We start from the raw sequence: 11,752 nt of genomic DNA, 5'->3' as shown, positions 1-11,752 counted from the left end.
TCCCTGTCTGAGAGGAAAGCACGAGGTGCAGCGGCTCAGAGCGGGCTTTCAAAGCTCCATTTGTGCAAGGTCTTCACCCTTCCTGCTTACCATTTCCCTAGGGAGCAGCAGTGTGTTGTGGAAAGTGCCGGTAACCAAAGACAGCAATGCAACAGCCTAAGCCCGATGGCTCCAGCCCAGTTTTTTCACTTTATCCCCTTTACTGTTCCCTCTCCTGTTGTTGCTTTTTTTTTTTTTTTCTTTTAACATGCAAGTTGCCATGAAAAATTTGTTAATGAAATATTTGCTTAGAAGTCTGCTCTGGTCTAGGCTGATAACCTATCTGTGTTTGAGTTTGGCTTCCCATATTCTAAATACTCATCTTCTTTCTGTTTAGCTTATTGATTGGTTTGGCAGGAAAAGCAGCCTTGTCATCAGTGACCAAGGTCAAACCAAACAAAAAGGGACAGGAGGGGGGGAAAAAAAAGGAAAGAAGTTGGACAGATGAGCTCAGTGAGACGGGAGTGGAGTATCTGACCTCCTGCAACTTTCCTCTGGGAGATGGGTCCCGGTCTGCCCAGGAGCCTGCTGGCTTTTGCAAGGTCACAAGAAATCATTGACATCGTCAGAACCAGCACTCGGAAACCTCAGGAGAGACGAGAGCTGAGAGTCAGTCAGAATCCACAGAGAGAAGAGCTGGACACAACCCCACCAAGGCTGGGTGCAAATGCCCACAGGAATATCTTCTGAGAGCTCTGGTGCAGAGCAAAGGGGTGCTGAGTCAAATATCTCAGACACCTAAAATTCAAAATGTAAAGTCCATGTCTACATATACAAGTAGCAGTCACCTACTCCCAGAGATGCCTCAAACTCTTTTTCAGAGAGCCCTGGAGTTAGTAGGGTTTTTTTCCTTGAACATCACTAGGTGTGGGCTCATACATCTAATTCTCCAAATAAATTTTACAGATTTTGGCCTCAAACTTTCAGTTCTACTCCTAACACCTGAAACAAGAAATCTGATAAAAATGAGTCAGGAAGTTTAATGGGCTAACCCAGACACATGTAAGATGTAAGCACAAACTCTCAGCAAGGCAGTGCATGCCTTCCTATCATGCCAAGTTCAACCTTGTCTGGGGTGAGTTTTATATTACCTAAAAGTCCCAGTCCACAAAATTCATATAACACCCTTACAGTTATATAGTGCATTCTACCTAAAAATGCAGATGAATCAAAGAAATATGTCCAGAACTGTATAAGACCCATTGGAAAATCCTAAATATAAGGTTATGTTTCACTACATCACCCTTTCAAATCCCCTTGCAAAATATTTTGATGTTTATGTAATTCAGTGTGAACAGCAGCGTGTACTTTCACAGAAGAGATGTGAAACTGCAAGGGAAGGTTATATCATGTCTAAGAAAACTGAGATCAGATGTAATGTAGTGCAGCAGTATCTTACTGTAAAGAAAATGTACTTTCTGGTTTTTGCATACTGTACAGCTGAGGTGTTCTGAAAGGAAGCCGCAACAGAAGAAACCTGCTAAATAAAATACCTGGCAATATTGTTATCTGGTACAATACATTCATGTTAGTGGTTTTACAAATGAATAAGACGGTGCCAGAGGCTAATAATTATGTGACATGAACTGACTGTTAAATCCTGCAGTCTTTACTCAATATTTATATAGTCCTGGCTTGTGGGGAGTTCAGCTTGATAAATGTCAGAGTAAAAGAAGTAAAAGAGAACTAAATCCATTCCCAGGTTTCTCTTTAATCTTGTTACTTTCCTTCCCACTAAGGAACTAATTCAGTGATCAGTGTATTATTCACAGGATACTGGAAATATTATTTTTGTAGAAGTACTTCATAGTTTATAGCACATGACTATAGCATTTGAGAAATTCAGCTTCACTGACCCAGCTTGACATATGAGAGAGAGGAGTCCAACTTCCTACCTGCCAACATGATCTCTAACAAACTGAATAAAAAGGGTCCTCACCACAGCAAAGAAAACAGATACAGAAAGATGCTGCTTATCTACAGAAGGTGATGGCAATTTATTCAGGAAACAATTCTTCTTTCTGCATCCCAACCCAGGTCCCACGTGACTTAAAAAAAAGATAACTTTTTTCAAGAAATGCAGAAAGCAAAACTGGTTTTTTTGTACACAAGGTACTGGAGACAAGGGTATCCGACAACTGTCCAATTTGCATAAACAAAGGCCAAAGGCTGCACAAGTACATAGACCTCTATTTTTAGCAAAAGCAAGTTCCTTTGGTGGATCAGCACTGAAACACATTGCAGAGGATGATTTTAAGGATGGGGTGCAGGCAATATCTCTGAAAATTAGGCCCTGTCAAAGATGCACCATTCTCAAAATTACCTGTTTTTCTTTGTCCTTTGGGGCAGGAGAACCTGACCTTCCCAAAGGGTTGCAGGATGAACCTCATGAGACAATTTCAAAGGCCTCTGCAATAATCTGGGCCTATGTGTATGGTGCTGATTTCTACTGCAGAAAGATTTACTCAGGATTACCCAAAGAAGATGGAAAACTGGGTAACAAGATCAGAAGAAATGAGATGTCCCTAAATAAACCAAGGCTCTGGTGTCTGACATGTGGATTTAGCTGCCCTTCGCCAAGAGTGCTTTAATTTGTATCACTGTAATCGGGTTAAGAATTATTGTAGCCAAAGTAATTAGCAGCAAGCTACCAACCAGCTTCTTGACACAGAAAGCAAACGGGTTTCTCCTCCAAGTATTTGCCCCCCTGAGGGCTGGGAGGTAAAGAGGAGAAGGAGGGAATTAGGGGTGACCTTGCCTTAATGAACAGTAACATGCTCCTGGATCAATGGGCAAACCTGGCATAGCTCAGAGAGGAAGCATCAACTGTGTCATCGAAGTATCTCTGATATCCATGGGGGTTTTGCAATGGATGCTTATGCAAAAGAGGTAAACACAAATGAGGCTGGTGCATCAGGAATAAAGAGCTACAGGAAGAGAGAGAGAAGGTGTGAGGATGTAAACAAAAAAATACACAGAGAGATTGCAGTGGGGCGGTTTATTTAAAGAGTTCCTACATTTGCATTATTGGATTACGCATTTTGACCGAAGTTTGTAGAATTTATTTTGGCCAAAAATGACTAATATGAATATTGGCCTCATGCCTGAATAAAGGAATGTAGTTTCTCTCTCTAATCAGGTTGCAACAGATAAAGGCTAAATAGAAATGAGTAATTCACCGTGACTCAATATTACATGGGCTGTATTTTAAGAGCTGAATTTTGAATGCATTTCTGTTCTTTACTTCAGCTGTGCTCTTTCGCTCACCCTCGCCACACTGTGTGTCAGCCCGGCTTGGCAAAATGGGAATAATTTTCTTCTATAAGCCCGATGTACTTTTTAGGAGACTTTGTCTTCCTGGAAGCAAAATCAATTCAAGTATTCAGGAGGCCTCTAGTGGCTTATAGTTTCAGAGGAAGTTTCCTCTGAAGCCTAGTCTGTGAGGCTCAGAAAATAGACAGAAGGTCAGGGAAACAAAAAGGACTTCCCACTTGTTGATTAATGCCATTGACAATAAACAGCAAAGCTTGGTCTCTGACTTCAGTATCTAGGAATCTGGTCCTCAAGGCCTGTGATACATTTACACAAAACACTCAGAACGTGCAGAAGAGAACAATAGGGTCTCAGGCTTCTTGGTGTTTTGCATGTTTCTAAGCATATACTGGGAAAGAATTACAATGTGATGAGCCCTATATTTGAAACAGCTGTTAAAGGGGAGCCTATGCCAGTTTCATTTTGATCCACAAATATAGATGCTTTCTATTACTGACACTAGACTACGCAATAGGTTTCCAATGTGGTGCACGAGTGCGTAATCCTCCATTTGCAACTCTTCACCCCATTCCCACACCAGGAGAATCAGATATGGCCAATCCTGACTGGGGTAATTGACATCAGGCAAGCTATCGCTGTTTCCAACAGCTGAGGCTCTGCCCTGTACCCTACTACACACAAATACATAATATCACATATTAAGTGAGAATCTGCATCACCTGTAGGCTATATTTACACGCAGGGTTATTAAAAAGTAAGAGAAGAGTAATCACAAAAGAAGGTGAGAGAAATGAAGTCCCGCTGCTCCTCTGGCGAGTTTTGGCCTAGACAGTCAATGCTTTCTTCATCACATATGTATTTCCCTGGGCCTATTTTTATATGTCATAGGATAGTCGAAGAAATGTCCTTAATTCCCGGCACTTTGATTCACCTCCACAAACTAAGCCTTGTTGTAGGTGACTTAGCAACCATGTGATCCACCTATTATTAGAACAGAGTTAGCCCTCCAAGCCCCCAAACTCCTGCCTCCCCTTGTCCTTATATATATATCTGTCTCCTAGCAGAAAAGTGGCACATGACCTCCTATCCTCAAGAATACTTGGCACAAGTCCCTACTTCTCAGCCGAAGCTATTGTTCTAGGAGAGAATGACACAGGCGTGCAAGAGTCTTGCTGACACTTTTGACTTTAAACATGAAATGCCATTAATCAATCAGCTGCATCTGTTTGGAAAAATTAAGTGGCTGGAATCAAGGCAAACACAATAAATAATCCTTAGGCAAACAGGAAAGAAAATAAGAGAAGACATGCTTTTGACTTCTTGTTACTTCAAATTCATTTGATTTGTCTTTCACGTCCTCCTTACAAATATTAGGGCTTACCAAGTGTACAGTATGAAGATACCAAATTAAAGGCTTATGCAAAAGTACTGCCACCAAATTAAAGGTGCTAAGCTTGCAAGATATAAGTTTCTGCCATGGAATTCACACATGACATGGCAGCAGAGGGGGTCTGAATTCACAGATGTGAACCAGACCAGGCTCACAAAATGCCCAGGCATCACTTGAAAGGTTGATTTCTCTTGCTGATCAGCGAAGTCACAGATGTGATTTATGGTCTCAAAAATATGTTCATTCCTACTACAAATGCTTCAGAGACTTAATACTACATGGAATCATTCCTAACAGGTGCTCATATCCATCAAAATAAGCATCTAGTAGGTTTCAAACAACCCACAGTTCCTTGCAAGGTGGGCACCCACACGAAGAGCACCTCAGTATTTAAGAGCCTGCTGCTGTCACCTCTTTGCAGGAATGAATGGAAAAATACTAAGCTGCACCTTGCAGTGGAAGAGTATCTATCTCTGCCAGGAGGAAAAAACAAGGAATAGCTGGGAACAAGACATCAGGCTCAAGTGGGTCCTTGTCTTCCACACAGTTTCTTTGTTTTTCACACAGCCTGGAGTCCAGGATTGGAGTCCTATTTTATTGGCCCCTCTGACCGGTTCAACAGGGGAAGAAAACGTGTGAAACATTGCTCCCTGGTAGTGAAACAATGTTCCCAAAAACACCAGGCTCATGACCATGCAGACCTGAAAGCCTGGTGTGAAGATGACGCAGAGAAGCCTCATCCCTGTCCCCAGCTGTGGGGATGAGCAGCACTACTGCTGCTGGCCTGCACAGGATGGGAAACACAAACCCAACCAGTTTATAGTGTGAGCACGTTCAGCAACTAAACTGAGCCCACCCACCTCTTTCACCCAGGCCATTAAAGGAGAGTCATTTCAATCCAGGCAGATGACACCCTCAAATTTCCATCTCACTACTAACTCCTGCTAAGGATCTGCCTGAACATTGTAAAATAATGATATAAGTGATATGTATGGGTCAGAATGACATAGGAGCAGGGACTGGGAAAAAACATAGGAGCAAAACATTGTGAGGACATCTCCATTACTAAAACACAACATGTATTTGGCTGACTATTGAACTATTTGACTAGTCACAACCTGAAGTAAGAATTTGTTTCATTTTTTGAGCTGTTTAATCCCTTTGAAAACAACATTTCAAAATGAAAATGTCACTTTGAACTCTACACTTGCTTTGTACTGGCTGAAATGCATACGAGCAAAACACTTCAACTTTACAGAAAAACAAACAAAAGACTGTGAGGAGGGAACTAATCTATAGATATTTTTGATCCCTTACACATTCCGCATTTCAGAGTGGATTTCCTATTTGCTCAATAACATAGCTTGCCAATCTCTATGTGCTCCTGGAAAGCAGCATGAATGTGGCTATGGCTTCGCCATGGATGAAGACTCAGTTGACATAAGTTTAACTTTCAGCTCTGTTGGTGTCCTTACAGAGTGCACTTCACCCGTGATGCCTCTCTTTCATCTCCTACCATCATATTTAGGACAGAAATACCCTATTGCTCTCATGTGTTTCTGCCCTAACAGCTGCCACAGCTGCCATTCCTGTTACTGATAATATCTAGATAAATCAGAGTTTGCAGAAAGAGCTAACATCTTTTATGAGTCTAGCTGATACAACTGACAAAAGTGAACAAGTTGTGGGGTTAAGGGTCCTTCAGGTACACTAGAGAAGATGCTAGAGCACTCCAGTTCCAGCACCATTGCTGCTACTGGACAGATAGAAACCTCACTACAGAAAATGAAGAGCACATTTGAGATACCCCTGCCACTTCCTCCAGAAGCAACAGAAAAAAGAATAGAATGGCATACATAATTTTTAAGAAAATAAAAAGGTTAAGAAAATAGCTGTGGAGAGTCTTCTTTATCCTCCAAACCTTTAGTATGTGTAAAATTAATCTGCAATAACATCTCTCCACAATGTCAAAACCCCAAACTGCTGTCAGCCATTCCACTAGTAGTTGCCTGGGGCAACTGCTTTCACAATTATCAGTGGATTCACAAACTTTCTGCAGTAACAAATGATGCAACCAATTTTTTTGTTTGGTGGTCAGGTTGCAAGTGAGCACAAGAATATTCAGACTTTCTAATCAGCAACACATGAGAAACCCTCTTTATATCAGGCACACTGTTATAGGCCATGGCCAAGGCCCCGCCATGTCAATTTGACAGATACAGATCCAAAGTACATGGATCACAGAAACAGAAACTAGATCTGTGACTATGGTGCTCCAAACAAAGCAGTGATTCCAGAAGGACTAGCATGAAGCTGGCACAAAAGACAGCACAAGTTAAAAGCCCTTGATGGTACCTTAGCATATTCTTTTGACTTTTCCAGTAACCTAATGTTAAACAAGCCCTTTCTTGTAGGAATAAGAAGCTTGGTTTGCAATTTCTGATCTTTAAAAGAGCCCATTCAATCATGAGCCCTCTTGTACCATGGGCAATAAAACATGCTCAGGGTCAACAAGTTCACTATAGGAAACAGCTAAGAATTCTCATGAAGGAAAGCCAGATCCTGAATCCCAGCAGAGGGTGACATTCCTGTGTGCTCATCCCTGCTTTGCCACAAGTGATTCACAAACTTAATCTCTTCTAAATACAAGAAAACTAAGGTTACACCACGTTTAATTCAAGGAAGAAACTTTCCCAATGGATACTGAATCACTTAAACTATTGAAGTAGACATCTCCCTTTAATAGTTACAATGTGTCTGAGTATTTTCTTGCTGCAGTTTTAAAATCAGAGTTTATCAAGCCAGTTATTTCTAAATGTCCTGTGTTGGGCTTAGGGAGATTTGAATGAACAATTCAAGATGCAGTGGTGAAAATAAAAATAAAGCTTTTTCAATGTCTGTTAACTGACACAATTGTATAAAACTAAAGGTCCAGCTGATGGCACAGTGCATTCCCTTAAAGATGAGAGTAGCAGCTACTAATTTCATTGTGCTTAAAATACTTGGCACATCATGCCAAGATGAGAAAAGAAACAGAAGAGTTTTTTAAGGGTCTAACATACAAAAACATGAAGTGCAAGATATATTGGTGGCAACTCTAGTACTGAACAACAACCAATAAATTCCTGCGATGCTGTCTTATTGAAAAGATAACTAAACATGTTATCTTTCTCAAAGCCACTCTTCTGGAGACAGCTACTTTGTGATGCACATAGTGATAATTAAAACTTTTTAAAAAAAGAACCAAGTTCCATCAAGCCTGCACAGAATGTGCTGTTTTACAATTGAAGTTATGTCAGAAAATAAAGAACATTCTAGAATCATGTAGGGACCACGTTTTGTTCTCATGTGCAGCAGTTTTATCTAGAGACCTTTCCATCTTGCTCTCTGGAGTCACTCCAAAGTTACATGAGTTTAGGGGAAGTCAGAGAGCTAAGAAGGGAAAAAAGGTGGTAGAAGGAACACTGAAGTGTAGAAACTTCTACACAAACTGTAATGGCAGGGCTCTGTTTCAGGGTCCTTGAAGCCCAGGCTGTTGCCCACTGGAAGAGCTGCAATGTGTCAGTGATTCAGCTGCAGAGAGACACAGATCTTCTGGAGAGTAAGGAATATTGACTGGTGTGCTCTTTGCCAGCTGTATCTAATAGTGGCTTTCCATGATCAGGGCCATTTGGAGAGTCACTATCAGAGAGAGATTTCCATCTTATTGGGTTTGTGTTTGAGCCATTTCCATTTCTGCTTCAGGCTTAGTTAATCCAAACATATGCTTAATCACACCTACTTCATGCAGACTTAATCCCCCTATTTGGTTTCTGTACTAAATTCCTCAGAATTTTCGTCCTAACAAGACACAATGGGTTCCCCTAGACCCAAGAGACTACCAGTGTACACTGAGGCACATGAATGCAGATTTCATGACACCGAACTAAGCATACGATGGAAAGACTTATACATTCCCAGATGAAAGTCAGTTTCTGCCTTTATTATTCATTATGTGGCTTAAACCTGTGTTAAACAATGATTTAAGGAGCTGTAAGCCATGGCCAAGCCAGCAGTGATATTTGTCATCCTTTCTCAGACCTGAATTGAGTCCTTATGGCTCAGCACAAACCACCAGTGAGGACACATAAAAACAACTTTCTGGGCTCTCATAACTCAGCAAAGCATGGAACTTGGACCTTCTACGAGGGGAAGCAATGCCTCAGATGTTTTTGCAGTCTTCCAGCATTTCAGACAGGAAATGGAAATCATTACCTGTGCTGCACAGAGATATAGGTGAGAGTTCTAAGATTAAATGAGGAAGACCAACACCAAGAGGAAACTTTGCAGCTACTGACAGCAGAATTGACCAAGTTACCCCGGTTCTCAATTATCAGCATAGCAGATTACTTAAGAATTTTTATTCCAACCAGTCATGGAATAAACCACATTAACATGTGGTATTGAAATTTCTTCTTAATTACAGCTGCTGTAATTTAAACTTACATGCTGTATTTTGTTACTGGGGCAGGTTAATGTGTTTTCCCTCATAATTACAGTGGGCTACTTCATTAAGCCTCTGTAACCCGTCTATCTTTGCCTACAAGTTCACATTCTGAAGCTGAGCGAAAGACCTGTAAGGAGAGCACTGAAAGGCTGGCTGCAGGAGACTTTTAAAACTAATTTAGAAGGAGCATTATGAAATGCAAGGTAAGTAGCATTGTACTGGCAACAAGATGGCCTGGGGGATCTAACAGGTCTTTTCCATCAGTAACATCCCTTGTCCAGGAGCAACCCATTTAATTCCAGGCCAGTCATTTATTATGACAGAGAAGCAAAGTAGAAGGACATATATTCTACTGGGGAAAACAGCATTTTAGTATGCCAACTGAACTCAGAGGACAGGCAGTGAAAACATTCTTTCATTTTGTACCATTAGCTCAGCCAGGCCTCTGCAATGTAACATTCTGTCACTTTCTGTGGATTAGCTCATTTACAAAAACGTGCTGTTTTACTGAAATTAGCACAGAGAGAATACTGCACTTCCCGAGCAGCCGCAGCATACTGTTTGTCAGTAGATTTATGTAGCAGATTATTTTCCTGCAATCCAGGATAAGGGAAATACTTAAACAATAACTGCCATGGGGAGTGTGGACAAGGAAATAATTACTTTCCATGGTGTTAATAAACCTCAAGGCTACTGGCCAAAGTATATTTGCACTGAAGGAGATGTCTGTGGAGATTACATAGGAAATTTTAAGACAGACAAGGGTCAGGAAGCTCATCTAGGTCTGCTTCCTTTGCTGCATTAACAAACACCCTCGCCCACCCATTACTGTTCTCAGGAAGGTTTTTTTAATCAAGCACTGTCTAGTGTTCACTAGCCCCTTCTTTGGTGTCCTCTGCTGAGTGACTTGCTTAGTAAGCCAACTAGGAGCAGCCATAATTTGGTTGCTATCCTTTAGTTTTCTGCTCAACTTCTAGTTAGAAACCCTTCATCTGTAAAATTGGAATTCCACTGCACAGGAAACACCTAATTTCTGTAAAAATAAGATTATATAAGAATTATTTAAATACTTAAAACCTGAGTGATTCCTGGAAGATCAAGTCCTGTGACTCAACTCAATCATCATTTCCAGAGTGATGTGCCCCCAGTTCTCTGCCAGCCCTAGCAGAGAGCCCCATAACCTTGAGAATCATGTTGGGATTTTTCAGGCTTCTAAGGCTCCTGTCACAACATTAAAGAGATAAGCCTTGGCTCAAATTAGGAATCACAAAGCTTTGGAGCAGCAGGTAGCCAAAAAGTAGGCTCAAGTCTTTCCAGTGACTGCAAGATTCAACAGCACCTTGAGTTGGTGTTTGCATAAGTAACACAGACTAGAAAACCTTCTGGTTTGCCACGGGACATCTCCAGATGCACTATTTGTCACAGCAAATAGTCAGACACCTCAGGCCTTGATACAGAGCTCTCCCTTCTTGTGCAGGTCCAACCAAGGGGATGTTCATGCTTTGACCACTAGACTTCAGGACATTTTCTGTGGAAACCTACTTTCACAGTCACCTTCTCTTTCTTTTGTAGCAGAACAAACAGAAAGAATTTAGGGATGGTGACACTAGTGCAAGTCTGGAATGAAATAAAAGTCAGGTCCTCCATACCATCCTCTGACAGTAATGCTGTGTCATTTGCTGAAAGATAAAGCTTGTCTCCACTGGTGATGAAAGTCCCTTGGATCATTCTGGGGCACAGAAGACAACTGGCATGAAAGAGATGACATCTATGCCATTTAACTCTCCTTGTCTCCAAAATAGGGTGGCCACATCCAAAACACTCACTGTGAAGATCTTCTGGGCTGTGCTAAGCCCAAGTCATTGAAGACAATTGTTTAGACACTGGTAGGTGACAAAAGAAAAAGCTATACTAATAATTTAACCATATAAACAAGCAAGTTCCAGGGCCTGGTCCCACAGACTGGCACCATCTGATATGTTTGGATAGACTGGCCAATCTGTAATCTACCCAGGCTTCACACATGTTAGTATTAAGCAGTGCAAAGCTAACAGTTGTTCTTTATGCCCACATTGCCAGTGAGCAGGGCTTTAAAAGGAGATTGTCAGTGTTCTCAGCACTCTGGGACTGGTTATGCCCATAGACGTCTCCAAGAAAATGTGCTTCTAATTTAAATGCTGTGTCAAATAAGTGGTTGCTGAATTTGAGAATGGATATTGTGAGCTAAATTCAACTGAGGCAATTGACTTAGATGTTCCCTCACTACAGGAATGATTAATCACACAAGTATTTATTGGATAGAGCACATCTCCCTTGTTCACATGAGTGAGCACGCAGCAGCTCACACATGTTACCCCCACAGGAGGAAACAGGAATAATCATGGGAAGAGTCACTCACCAAAGTAAAGGCTGTGTGATCTGGTGGTACTGACTCAACCTACCTGCAGTGAGGAACATGAAAAATTTCCTGTTGCCTCATCAACTTTAGACTGGATTTTTTTCTTCCATCTGAACTGCCCCAGGTAAAAGGAAAAGCCATCTGTGGCTCTCTTAACTCCCTTGCT

The sequence above is a fragment of the Cyanistes caeruleus genome, chromosome 2, assembly GCF_971803275.1.
Source record: "Cyanistes caeruleus chromosome 2, bCyaCae1.hap1.1, whole genome shotgun sequence".
Lineage (NCBI taxonomy): Eukaryota > Metazoa > Chordata > Aves > Passeriformes > Paridae > Cyanistes > Cyanistes caeruleus.
This window is presented reverse-complemented; position numbering follows the sequence as displayed.